Source organism: Cygnus olor, chromosome 4, assembly GCF_009769625.2.
Source record: "Cygnus olor isolate bCygOlo1 chromosome 4, bCygOlo1.pri.v2, whole genome shotgun sequence".
In the NCBI taxonomy this organism is placed as follows: domain Eukaryota; kingdom Metazoa; phylum Chordata; class Aves; order Anseriformes; family Anatidae; genus Cygnus; species Cygnus olor.
In genome coordinates this window covers 55274514-55288873 of record NC_049172.1, presented here as the reverse complement: position 1 = coordinate 55288873, position 14360 = coordinate 55274514, and the positions used below count along the sequence as shown (strand labels likewise).

At 36.4% G+C, this 14360-nt stretch overlaps 1 long non-coding RNA gene across 1 annotated transcript in view; it reads left to right on the top strand.

The window, feature by feature from the left end:
* The window catches only part of LOC121069836, a 35316-nt gene extending 21549 nt beyond the window's left edge, over positions 1-13767 (top strand). The window contains exon 2 of the long non-coding RNA XR_005819657.1: positions 13609-13767. This is a non-coding gene — a long non-coding RNA (uncharacterized LOC121069836). The remainder of the gene's footprint in view (positions 1-13608) is intronic.
* The last annotated feature ends 593 nt before the right edge of the window (positions 13768-14360 follow it).

Genomic DNA, 14360 nt, shown 5'->3' with positions numbered 1-14360 from the left:
ACTAGCTCTTACTGCTTGTGTAATCTTTACTAAGCTGTTGTTGCAATTGCCACTTAGCACTGAATAGAGCAGAAACTTTCATGATCCTTGTTTGACATGTCCAAGCAACCCTTTAACTTCACTCCTCTGTCTTCCCTAGCATTTCCTTTTGGCTTACTCTCTTTTAATCTCTCCTTTCTATTGCTGCCACAATTCTAATATGACACAGAAAGCTGATAGAATGATTCATCTCACTTCTCAGTTTATACTGCTAAATATTTACAGTACATAAACCAGAAGATTGGATTTGAGCTTGTTCCTTCTTTCTTGACTGGAAGGAAGACATATGTGCATCTGCATATTAGCGTCAGATAGTAGTTTATCCAGGGAGTGTTACTGTAAGTTTTATGTGAAGTTAGGCATGGTTGGATATTAAAACCTTCAGACCAAAATTGCTACCGGAGAGCAAATCTTCTGTCACTTTTCTGTGATTTTTTTTATTATTTTTTTTTTTAAGTGGGTACATAAAGTGAAAGCCTGTGGTATGAGTAGGGTAGGCATTATGTTCAGATGTACTCAAATTTATTACATCTGGCAAGGGTAGTCAAGTATTAAGTAATTCAAGTATTAATGTTGCTTTAAAAAAAATCATATTAAGAAGATTTTTTAAGTGTTTTTTGTTTGTTGTTTTTTTGTTGTTCTGTTGTTGTTATTTGAGGGACAGATGGGAAATGAAGTGTGTTTTTTAAGGACAACTTGTATTCTCCCAAGGCAGTAGTAAGAAGAGGCCTTAATAGCATGATTCTAGACTACTTCTGGAAAAGTTTGTCCTAAATGTAAGAGTAGTGTTTGAAAGGAAGAAGAACAGGTCATCTTAAAAAATCCTTGAGAATGACTGATACGTGCTACCCAGAAGACAGCACTTTCATAGCATACAGAAGTCAGGAAAAAAAAATGCAAGTTATCCAGGGAATAGTGAAAAAGAATATCAAAGGATGCAATTCAGAGAAGAACAATAATAAAAATTAATTCAGGTAAAACCAAAAATTACATTAAAGTTAAAAAAAAAAAAAAAAAAGTGGTAGAAGGAAAGTCTTTCATTTAGTTATCCTCCCCCCATTCTTCTATTGTCTTAGTTTAGTTCAATACTTTCTCTGCCTGAGAATCTTTTCCTTCAAAGTAAGGGCACCTATATAAAAAATTAAAGACTTTCTAGAAAGAACAAAGCCCTTCAGTATCTGATAGTGGATCCTTTTTATTTTGTTTTGGTATTATTATTATTATTATTAGGTCAGTGTTGTTTTAAAATATTTTTTAACGTGCCTGACTTACATTGGTGTGAATGGGACATAGCCATGTGAAGTCAGTACATTCCAAATAGTGTAAAACAAGAGAAGAGTGAGGAAAATCTAATTTGGCAATCCAAAAATGAAAGACAATAGCACTTTTGTATTCTATAGTGGTCAAAATTTTGCTTGACACAGCATTAACTTTCATTATTGAACTGGTGTCAATTTTATTATACTATTTAGGAAATTGAAATTTTCTTCCCTGGGCATGTTATCTGAAAGGCATCTGGAAATGTTCTTTCCAAAACTTTTGATAGTGGCTGCTGACCTTTCCAAATCAATTGGTAGTCCCCATTCTTGTGAGATGGATTATTCATAGTATTGAAACACAAAAAGAAAACCTCAAAAAATTCAAAGTTGCATCTAATCTGTTGTTGTTTTTTTTTTTTTTTTTAAATAAGAAACGTAAGCTTAAAGGAACTCTGCCTTCAAAGACTGTTTTTCAAGAATTAGTCACTGGAGACAACACCTCTTTTACAGAAAGAATCTGTAGCTTTAGAGGCCAGGGCTCTTTACAAACCCCAAAAGCATTGGAATTAAAGAACCATTACCTTCATTCTGAGTTACTATTGTGAATTGTTTCAGATGTTAGGATCCTCATTTTTAGCATGAACCTTACTGGTTGGAGGCTTCACTTAAGTGTGTCAAATGGATAAGTGCGTCTGGGCTATCTGGTTCAAACAACACATCTACAAAGTGTTATTTTTCTGAAAGAGTTTTTCAGAGAGGTTGTGCCAGACCTGAGATATCTTTGTTCACCATAATCTCCTGGAGAGATATAAAATAAAAGAAGTGTGGCCTTTAAGTAATCATATCTGATGCATTTGGTAAGAATGATATCAAGTCTAAATTTCCTCATTACATGGACAAATAAGAAATTTCAGCAGAAACAAAAGCAGAAATCTATGCTATTTACTGCTATTTATTTCATTTTCTCTTAAATTAAATTCAGAAGTGTTTCACTTTTTGCCCAAATATTTGTAATATATTCAAAGGAGTATCAATACATAAAAATCATACGTGAAGGAGTTACATACCTAGAGAAGGCATTCATTCAAATTAGCACAAAAGCACATGAAATCACTGCCAATTCTAATGGGCCCCAGTTTGGCAAGATACTAAATTTAAGCACTATTAAGCTACGTGAAATGATCCAAGACAGACGAATTTCATGATTACTCAGCGAGAGCAATTCAGTAGTTGTTAATTGCTATCAGGGGACATAAAGACCATGCCTCTCTGATGGGCATGCTCTCCTGGGGAGAAATACTGCTAGCATAAGGCCTTTTCTGCACACACACTGATTAAATGAACCAATTAATTAAGTGCTCACATGTGAATTACCATGTGCCCAATGTTAGGGGTAGCATTCAACTAGAATAGCAAACTAAGGAGACAGTTGCAAGTCAGGGAAAGAACCACAGCAGGTGTTAAAGCCCTCCACCAAGAGAAGAGCTAATTTCCTCCTTCATATGCTTTTGCTCTGCTGACCAAAGGCAAAGCTAATAAGCCTGCTATACTCTGCATTGCATACAAGTAAATAGCAAACAAGTACTCCTCTTTGAGTGGGTTCATGGCAATAATCACAATGTAATTGATATTTATCCAGTTACAAAGTCAGAAATAAAATCCTGAAATAGCCTTTGAACATCTTTTCATTTCAAAAAAAAAAAAAAAAACCTATTCTTTCACCCTATCTACTTGCTTATGTTGATCAATACATTTAGCTCTAAAATAGCTTTTTTTTTTTTCATTGTGCCCTCACTCACAAGAGCTTAAAAATTTAGCTTCAGTCTGTCCCCAGCCTATCTACCTGCTAAAACTATCTTCTGAATCATTTTAATGGCTGTTTATGAATATCAAAAATTTGATGGTTCATATTCTTGGTCAGTGAAGATCATACAGAGGTCAAGGTCAAATCCTTGGATGATGTCATTTTCCACACATAAATAAGGAATAATAATAAAGCCACAAACCTAACTAAAATAAATAAATAAATAAATAAATAAATAAATTTCCAGTACTGTGATACTACAGACAGTCAGATCCCAAAACATCTAACATGGATAAAGCTTCACTTTATCTAGGTTGTTTGTCTTTTTCTTTGCTTATTTCAGAGGGTTCAACCAGAATATCACAACTGTGATATCTATTGGCCTTTCTTGTAAGTTACCACCTAATTTGATCCACAGACAGCTGATATGTACTTGTTCATATTCCAGCAACGCTCGTTGGCTTAATCTCCAGTATTGGTATTTACCTCATGGAAGTACTTTTATAGAACAAATCACTCCTTCTCTCAGCTTTTGTTTTACCGGTTAAAAAGTCAAGAAACTTTAGTAGTACATTTGTGCACCTATTAATGATTAAAACAATCCACTTTGAAAACATGATGACCAAAAATATACAAAATATTACAAGTAAGGTCTCTGTATTGCTTGTGGTTTTCCTTATTTCTCCTGGAGATACATCAGCTAACATATCCTTGGATTGTATCATATTGGGAACTTATAGCGACCCTGTGATTGACTACTGCACCTCAGATGATCTGCTCCTAGCTCATTGAAGAAAGTCTTGTTATTAGTCCCCCAGTGTATGACCTTCCGTGGTGTGCTATTGAATTTCATCCCATTTCTATTACTTGAGTCCTTAGGGTCATCCAATATACCTCTGGGCTATTTCACTCAACTAATGATTTCAGCCAAATACCTCCTTCAAGTTTTTCTCTTACTCCTGTTTCTGTGACTTCCTCCTTCCTGTCCAGCATTTCCTCACTCAAAGACTTACTTTTGCACGTCAGTTCTTATGCTAGACAATCCCCAGAAGATAAACTGGTATCTCACAAGCATTTTGGTCTCAATACTCTCATCTATTTTTCCTCACGGGGAAAAAAAAAAAAAAACAAACCTTTATTCAGATGTTATATTCAGATATTTTCAGATATATTTTCAGATATATTTTCAGATATTCAGATGTTTCTAATAAATTACATGTGAATGAGCTTATTTCCTTTTTTCAAAGAAACAGAATTTGAGAAATAGAAGACAAGCTATTAGAAAGTGGCAATCCATGTGTCAATATTAGTTTAAATATACTCACTGATTATAGCTAACATTTGCTTTGAATGTAACACTTTTTAAGAGCTAAACCATTTCATAGTATTTTTTGGATTGTGAAATCAAGAGCATAAATACAAGATATGCACAGATAAATAGTCTAATGTTTATTTATCTGGCAGGAAACTGACAATAAAAAGTTATGATTATTACCTTTCTTTGCCCAACTAGAATCTTCCCAATTCCAAAACCATTGCATTTTCTTATTTATTTATTTATTTTAATTGGACCATACCTATGCAATTAACTACATTGTAATAATCTGTGTAATTCCACTCAGAAAAGCTCCACGGTCTGTGACAAGCAGCTTCTCCTCCAACTAAGGACATCATTTTATTTATTTTCATTTTTTTTTCCTCTGAAAAGACAGTCTTGTGAAATTTTGAAAACATGACAAACCAGTTGATCTTCACTAGGAGATATAGTTAATGCTCAAAAACTGTCATTGGCCCATGATAAAGCAGTGAATTGAGCAGAGGAATCTATATCAGCCTTCTAAATTACTGAATTTCTTACCTATTATTAGCAACAATTCTGCACATATCCAAACATTCCAGCTAATGTAAGAAAAAGACAAATGTCTAGCATACAAATATTAATTTCCTGAAGTGCTTAGTACAACATTACAATACTTAATGGGCAATCAGCCTAAGTGAAGTTAATGACATAGATCGCAGCAAAACTGAAATGATTAAAGCCCAGTTAAAGACAAATAAGACACAGAGGCATCAATTCAGCCCTGTGTCAAAGCACTCCCTATTTAACATGAATCTCTTCCCTGTATTAAATAAATTAGAATAGCAATAGCACCTAGAGGTCCTGACCTCATGTCAGATCTTATTGTTCCATGAATAACTATAATGAGAAAGCAGTTGTTCGTCCAAAGAGCTTAAAGTCGCTACTCTTGGGAGTAGAGATGGCTTATTGTTTTTGCACTCCTCCATTCTGAATTCATACTGTCCTAACATCACTATTTTTGAAACAATGGAGGAAGAAGGAAATAGAAAGAGTCCATCTAGTAAGACCATGTAAAGGCATAACAATTCCATAAGTACTTTAAGCTTTTGTCTGTTTCAGTTCAGATTAAGTTTCTTTCTCAAAACCAAACAACTTTTCCTCACCTAAGTCTAGCTTCATGCTATATTTTAAAGTCATAAGCATACTGTAACCCTGTAAAATCATCCTGAATTTGAAAGCGTGGCACAATAGTTTATGAGCTCCTTCCATACCTAGAAGAAGATACACTGTTATGTCTGTATTTTTTTATGTGTCATCTTGAAGACTATTAACCTGAAATTCCATCTTCCAAACAAATGGGGGCATACAAATCTGATTCAGTGGGATCTAGCTTATAAATTCCCTCTCTCTCCCCCCGACTCTAAAATAACAATTTGTATGACGCCTTTCTTCTCTCATTGAAGAAATTTCTGTTTCCCAGGATTCCATATTTGGCATCAAGTATGAATACTACAATATCTATCCAAAATCTAATCTAGGAAAACATCTTCTGTACATTACATCTGGGAAAAAGACCCAGACCAATTGCCTAGCTGGGCCAAGATCATATACTGCAGTAAATAACAGAAAAAAGGTATAGTTTAATATATGACAATGTTAAAAACTAGGAATTCTTTATCTCAATAAGCCAAGCTATACCTACACTGTTTCTATATATTATATAGAAATAAGATATAATAAGAAATTATACCTTATAATTTAGTATAGTACATGAATGAAAAAGTACACAAAGATTGTATTGTGCTTATGTAGGAAGGGTTTGGTAGCAGGGGTGCTGCAGTGGTGGCCTCTGTGAGAAGAGCCAAGAAGCTGCCCCATGCAGAGCCAGCTCCAGCCAGCTCCAAAAGGGACCCGCCACTGGCCAGAGCCAAGCCAGTGAGTGACATTGGTTGTGCCTCTGTGAGAGCAGATTTAAGAAAGGGAAAAAAAAAATGCCGTGCAACAGCAGCTGGGAGAGAAGGGTGAGAACCAGCCCTGCAGACTGCAAGCTGAGTGCAGAAAGAGGGCAGGAGGTGCTCCAGGCACGGAGCAGAAGTTCCCCTGCGGCCTGTGGAGAGGCCCCTGGTGGAGCAGGCTGTCCCCATGCAGCCCATAGGTCCCACAGTGGAGCAGATCTCCACGCTGCAGCCCGTGGAGAAGCCCCCGGTGGAGCAGGTGGATGTGGCCTGGAGGAGGCTGCGGCCCATGGAGAGCCCCTGCAAGAGCAGGCCCCGGGCCGGAGCTGCAGTCCATGGAGAGGAGCCCACATGGGAGCAGGGGATCTGGGGGGAGCTGCCGCCCGTGGGGGACCCGTGCTGGAGCAGTTTGCTCCTGACGGATGGACCCTGTGGTACGGACCCATGTTGGAGCAGTTCTTGAAGAGCTGCTGCCTGTGGGAAGCCCACACAGGATCAGTTCAGGAAGGACGGCATCCCATGGGAGGGACCCCACGTGGAGCAGGGGCAGAGAGTGACTGTGAAGGAGCGGCGGAGACAAAGCGTTAGGGACTGACCGCAGCCCCCATTCTCCATTCCCCTGCACCGCTCGGGGGGAGAATATAGAAGAGGGCAGATAGGGGGAAGAAGTTTTTAGTTTGCTTTTAGTTTCTCAGTGCTCTAGTCTGCCAGTGATAAGCAATAAATTATATTACTGTCCCCACACTGAGTCTGTTTTGCCCATTATGTCAATTGGTGAGGGATCTCCCTTGCCCTTATCTCAACCCATGAGTTTTTTAATTTTGTTTTCTCACCCTGTTAATCTGAGGAGGGGGAGTGAGAAAGTGCCTGTGTGGTGCTTGACTACCTAGTAAGGTTAAACCACAACAATGAAAAAAATCTGATATCTAACATGAGTTTACATACAAAATGAATTTGGGGAATACATTATCTCAAAGAAAATGCATATTCTGACTGTACCTGAAACAACTCAAAATTCTACATATCCTTAAAATGCAGCTTTTTCTCAAACAGGTAAAATACAGGAAAGCCACTAATTTAACAAAAAGACTTCACTTATTAAATGTGTCCTTTTTGACACAACCAAAACAGTGGGTAGTTTTGAGTTTAATGAGGAAACCAAAGCTGCCATTATTGCTACAGTGTATTTATTATGGGACACAGTTGTCTATTCAGAAATATCCTGCCATGAATCAGATGTTCACTGTGTTAAGACAGAAGGTCATTTTTTTAAGATTAGTAACTAACAAGACAGAATTTGAGTATGCCACAAGTCAAAAGCTAAAAAAAAAAAAAAAAAAAAAAAAGTATATTAAAATGTCCATTCTAATTTTCATAAACTCTTCACACAGTTCTCCTTCATAAATTGTATTTAAACAATGTAGTAATTCATTTCCTGCACGCTCTTTCTTTTCATCCTAGCTGTTTACTTTTTTCTCCCAATAAGTAGTTAAAATACTAGTGTATTAGTGTAAAGGAATAAAAAGGACTAAAACCTTAAAAATATTATAATTATTCAAGCATAAAAAGACTAGCCACAGCTGGGTGATATTGCTGTCCCAGAGAACAGCTTAGTCAATGAACTGAAATGAAATGCTTCCCCCCAGGTGCTTTAGAAGATGTCACAATCTCTTCAACATGATGAAGCTAACAGGCTTACAGAGATCAGGGTAAAAGCCAGTTAACAGGGTTAAAAGGTACAGTCATCACAGTCTGGACTTTTAATCTTGAAGAAGTTACGATTTTCTCTCCTAATGGCTGCCACAGGGACATTTGAATGCAGGTTTCACATTATTCAAGTTAAGCTAGTGAAGAAAACCTTAAGGTCACTTAATAACTACTGGAGCCATTTTGCAAGCTGAGCAATTCAGGCATTCAATGCCTTCTGATGCTAGTATCTGAGACCTGAAGTTTTAGAGATCTAAGTGTTCAGGAGAAAGCTTTCCATCACAAAGAGAAGGGTGATTCTTGCTCATTCTTCTGGATCACTACAGAGTACAAAATATTACAATGCTACCACACCCAATGTCAGATACATACCAAGCATTTATCTAAGATGTCAGTGTGAATTTCCACCTGCTCATCATGGCACTGACAAAACCACAAGTGAAGCTCAGTCTCATTTAACATACACTTTCTGTCCCTTCCTGGCCAGTTTTTCCTCTAGGCAGGGAAACTCTATTGTGAATAGATCTAACCTCTGAACCCCACCAGCTGCTGATTCAGGAGTCTGTGAGTCCAGTAACTGTTTTTAACTCATGCCAATTTCCTGTCAAGAGTTATTCCTGGGACAGAGAGCATCACTTTACTCACAAAGCCTCCCTTCCCTGCCCTACTTTAAAGTAGCTTATAAATAAATAAATAAATGAATAAATAAATGAGACATCTGCAGAAATTGTGAACTACAAATTATAACAACATATTGCTACTTTTGCAGCTAGCACTTGCTACTAGTTCTTGGAGAACTGTTTAAAGAAACACTTCCTGACATCATTCTTCCCATAAATATAAATCAGTTTCACAGTCAATGGATCTTCTAGACCACTCAGTTCCTAATTTGTTCTATGTTCCTACTGGGGCTTGCAATTATGACCCAAACCAAAGTTACCACAGCTGCCAAGTAGTAACAGACCCTTGCTATTTAACATCCCAGTGCTCACTTCTCTAGTAGGCTGTGCCCACTGCCTCACTAAGATCTTCCCAGACCAGGTGAGAAAGGAACACCTCCTCTTCTCCTTCTCTCATTTAAATTATAAGAAAGAGACACCTATATCAATTTAATTCCATGTCCACGTGGACACAGTTGATGACCTATGTCTTGCAGAATAGCAGTGTATAAGGTCAGGCTTTCTCTGAAAGAAACACATGTCAAAGTGACAATAGCTCTGGGAAGCCAAGTCTTACTGAACCTTTTTTATTGCCTTAAATGCTAATTCAAATATCAGAAAGCTATCAGGTGTCACTAAAATTGTTCTGTAAATGAACAATACTAACCATGATCACATTCTGACAATGCAGCATATTTTCCAGGTCAACTGTTTTGACAGTTTTTTAACATATTACATGCAGCAAGCCAGTAAAGAAAATGAACAAAAAGATAGAATCTTACTCGATACATATGTGTTCATTCACCACAACTTTAACCTACAATATGAAGCTAAAGGGCAGCTTATAATTACCTTTAGATAAGGTCCTCATACTGGTTTGCATTATGAAAGGTTCAACTAAAGGTTTATCTTCATTCAATACACAGTGACATAAATTTTATGTAAAACACAGAAGAAGCCTATCTTTGTTGTGTCTTGGAAAAAGATGAATATACCTGGTATAAGTTAGTCTGGTGATAAGTCAACTGGTAGAAAGATAAAAGTAGTTACAAGTGAGTGAAAGGGTAGCAGTGAGTGAATTTAGCTGTTGGAAGAGTGATAAACTAGAAAAGAACTCAAGAAAAATCACATATATAAGGTCAGACAATGGTGTGGACATTTAACATCATACTTGCAACCGAAGATAGGCATCAAAGTTGACATTCTGAAGTTGTCACTAGTTTACCAGAGTATAGCCTTGTTAAAATCTGTTAAATGCTGTTATTTCTCCCAAAGAGGGGAGAACATGTGTCAGGCAACAGCCCAGAATAGCACACTGCCTTGACTATGCTTTTCAAAGTCAGAAGCTTTGAGAGACCAGAGGCTCACCACCACTAATGGTCAGAAAATAACTTTTCATTCTTCAAGAAAGTTATATACATTCTGTATAAGGATCTGTCCACTGAGACCCACGTGCTAATCATTTCCAGACTGAATTATATTATCCCTTATTCTCGAATCTGAAGCATATGAACTGTATCTCAGTTCTTTCATGTATTGGTGATATTGCTCTGGTCTCCTCTGCCAGCTTACAGCAAACTTGCCAGCTGTAGGGGCAAGGGTAAGCATCACTTTTCCTTCCCAGGTCTACAGGGTAGAGATTTCCTCAGAATTTTACTGATAAACCCAAAAATAGGCTTTGAAGATCAAGAAATAAACATGTTTAGTAAAAGCGTTTCATGCAAGACCACATTAAAGGCTTGATAAAGATACAGAGATGCATCAGCTTCCTCCTCTACTTAATGGGTTCAGCAATGCTTTCATGAAATACTTAGAAAACCTCACTTTTCAAAAGTCCTGGAGTCACTGGATTTTTCTGGTTTTATTTAAAAAACTAAAGGATCTATCAACAAGATTTATACTGGTCGAGCTTACTGGTTCTACATTAAATGTATTCTCATCAACCTCAAAGGAGAGTCTTCATCTTTTATATACACTCTGTCCTCTGGCATATTTTTTGGAAACAAATCTGCAGCACACACATGAATATTTCAGTTATATGAAATGTTACAGATCCTTTTTTTTCAAAATGTATGATTTATAACACTGGTCTAATTAATTTAAAGCCCACAAAGAAGAGATGAAATCAGGAAAAACACAAAATTAGATTCCATAAAAAAACAAGGAAGCCCTAGAACAATTATATTAAAATAGTAGACATGTAAGTAATCTGTTCTCATGCCAATCTGCCCAGACTTTTCATCTGTCATTCCTATAGTCTGTTTTTGAATTCTCCTGCTTATCTTTTTTTTCCTTTTTTTTTTTTTTTCTGTTGTTCTTGCTCCTTTCTCCTAATTTATATCAGACTTGATTTACCTTCTCCTGAAGTGATATTCCAGGATTATATGCACCAAAACAAACAAACATAAATACTTTATTCTAAAATCCTCCCTCTACTTCTTTTCATGATTTTTCCTCTAGAAGTTATATTTTTGGCTTTCCTATAACTTCTGGAAATCTGTGGAAAAATCAACTGAAAACATTTTCAGGTCTCTATTTTCCACTCTCCTTATATTTCCTAAGCATGTTTGTCTTCCCTTGCTGTATGACCACTGAGGACAATATTTGCAGAATTTGAAGTATGCTTCCAGCATTGTCAGTAGTCATTTGGACACTGGAGACAGATATCTGTATCTGTAGACAGATACTTTTTGTATGTATGTATGTATATATGTATCTACACATTCTTATATTCTAAACATTACAACACATGATTAGTTGTTAAAATGATGACATATATTCCCTACTTGAAGCAAGAAATATTTCTTTCAGGCATAAACTAATGCACATGAAAAAATTACAATTTAGTCATGATAACCTGGAAAGAAAAAGAAAATGCTGCACTAACTGGGACAACCTTGGTGAATTTTATTACATAATAATGGTACAGCACAGTAGAAACTGATCCCATATTATGGAGAATACTTCAACCTTGAAGACTTGAAGAGAAGTCTTGAAGAAACTTGAAGACTTGAAGACTTGAAGAGAAACAGCAGATATTTACTTTCAACCTACTTTTCTTTTTCCCTTTTGCCTTAAAAAAAAAAAAAAAGTTACACACACACAGAGTAGTTTTGCAGTCAAGTCTCTACTGATCCAACCTTCCCAAGAGAAATATATCTAAAACATATCCTTTGTGAGCTTTCTCCTATTGGCTGCTAAAAACAGCATATTTTTCAGAAGTGACCTTCCAAGTATTATCAGTCCTCATGCGGCTGCCAATATCTGTAGGTTTACTTTGATGTAAGCTTAATATGCCATGAATTCTACTACCCCTCATGAAAAACAACTGAATTATTTTATGTAGCATTTGAATCATTTTATATGCATAGGGATTTACTAACAAAAATCTTAAGTCTATATACCCTTCTGGAAAGCTCAGCTTGCAAGCTGATTTGTTAAATAAACTAAAAAAAAATAAGAAAGAACACTTAACTTAAAGTTACTTGACATGAAAGTGCATGAGGCCTGATCATTGCAGATCATTTCTGAAGCCTGCATTCAATACAGGGTACTGCTCTGTAATATATAACACATATAAATTAAAGTACTTCTAAAATAAAAGCACATCTGTTAAGGAAACTTTTATATAAATATGTAATTATAATTTGCTTAATAATGGATTTTTTTAAGTGAATTACATTTTTTTCTTCCTTTTCAGAAGTCTGTCATCTTGTATATTTGTTACTGATACCATACCTTAATTTCTTGTGTACATTTTCTATTACTTTTTGGCAAATTCTACTACATATACATCCCTAGTTCATTAACATGAACTAGAACTCCACTGTTAAGATGATGTACAATTTATTCATACTGGTACAGTATAGATGTAACTGGTTAGAATGATTAAGTCTTTCACAAGTTTTTACAGTGAATGTTAGGAATAGCCATTATTCAGTTACGTCCTGAATGTGTCACGCAGATGTCTTTAACTGATTTCAAAACTGAAAAATGTATTATTTCCCTATATTTGTAAGTACAGTAAGGAAGAAGGCACTGTTTTTGTTTTTGTTTTTGCCTTTCTTTGAGATTTAAAGGAAAGGTCAGCATCTGGACATTTATGTTAATAAATCGGAAATAATTATGCTTTGAAGAAAAACAGACCTTCCTTTTTATGATATGATTATAAACCTTAATATCAGAGAAACGTATGAATTTTGAGGAAAAGATCATAAGGTTCAGCCCATTACTGCTTCCAGCAATATGAATACATTTTATGAAGTCAGTCTGAGGAAAGGAAGATAAACGGTAATAATAGCATCCTAGCATAACTGTGACAGAATAAAACCATGTGCACTAGGTCTCGATCTAAAGCCTTCAGTGACAATCAAGATGTTTATATAACCCTTCTTCTCCCACCTGTACATATAATGTGAAGGCTAATGCAGATAGAAGAATCAGCTTCTTAGCAGATACCTTATTCATTTTAACCTGTGAACTGTTTAAATCAAACACAGGAATGAACTCTTCTATAGAGAGGCTGAGAGAGCTGGGGTTGTTTATCCCAGAAAGAGAAGTCACTGTGGAGACCTTATTGCAGCCTCCCAACACATACAGGGGGCCTAGAAAACAGGTGAGGAGGGACTCTTTGTCAGGGAGTGCAGTGACTGGACAATGGGGCTGGCAGGGGGTTCGACTAGATGATCCTCAACGTCCCTTCCAACCCAAACTACTCCATGACTCTGAGAAATGTATACTCCCCCTAGGTTTAACCAATCCTGAGTGAGAAGAAGGAATGCTAAAAAATAGTCAAAAATAGGCCTGAAATTGCTACATGTAAATATAATTTGAGTAGAACAAGGGCAGTTGTCACTGAAACCACCTGTTTCGATGCTTCCTGCAGATTCAGAAGGCAGATGCCATATTCTCAGCGGTTTGTTTACAGCCACGCAACCCATTTCTTCAGGACGAATAGCTGAACACTCAGCATGAACAAGCAGCAGAGACTTTTCCCACGTATCTCTCAGTTTCTTCTTTGGTATTTGGCACCATTGAAAGACAGGTAGAGCCCTGAACGTCTTCCTGGTCCCCAGCTCCATGCTCGTACATCTCAAATTCCTGGTTGAAACCCAGTGCTGACCTCAATGCTCAGAAGTACTCTTTTGACATCTGATTTCAAGAAGAAAAACTCCTTGATGACAGATGACACAGTGTAAGAAAGTAATTCAATTAGTAGGCAACAGACCTATATTACAAATGCAATTCAAACTAAAATAAAAAATGTGTTTAAGTGGTTTGCTGGGTTGAGGCCTAAATGCATTCCAACTGAATTCAATAACCATGAGAGCTTAGATTAAGACTAAAGAAGAGAAAAGAAAAACATTAAATTTGATTTATTTGACTTTTATATTTTCCCAATACCTTTTGTGTATTACTTCTTAGGTAGCTCAACTTATATGAAAGATGTTTTTTGCCATTTTAAAGTAGCACTGAATTCAATTCATTTTAGGGTAATTTCTTTTAATGATTTGAATTCAGACATAGTTTGACCAATTTTCCTCAAACTTGGAAGAGCAATTTTTTTCTGTAGTTTCAGGATATATCTGGCAATTTGGAAGCCAACATTAATTAAACATAAATAATTTGCCCACCCAA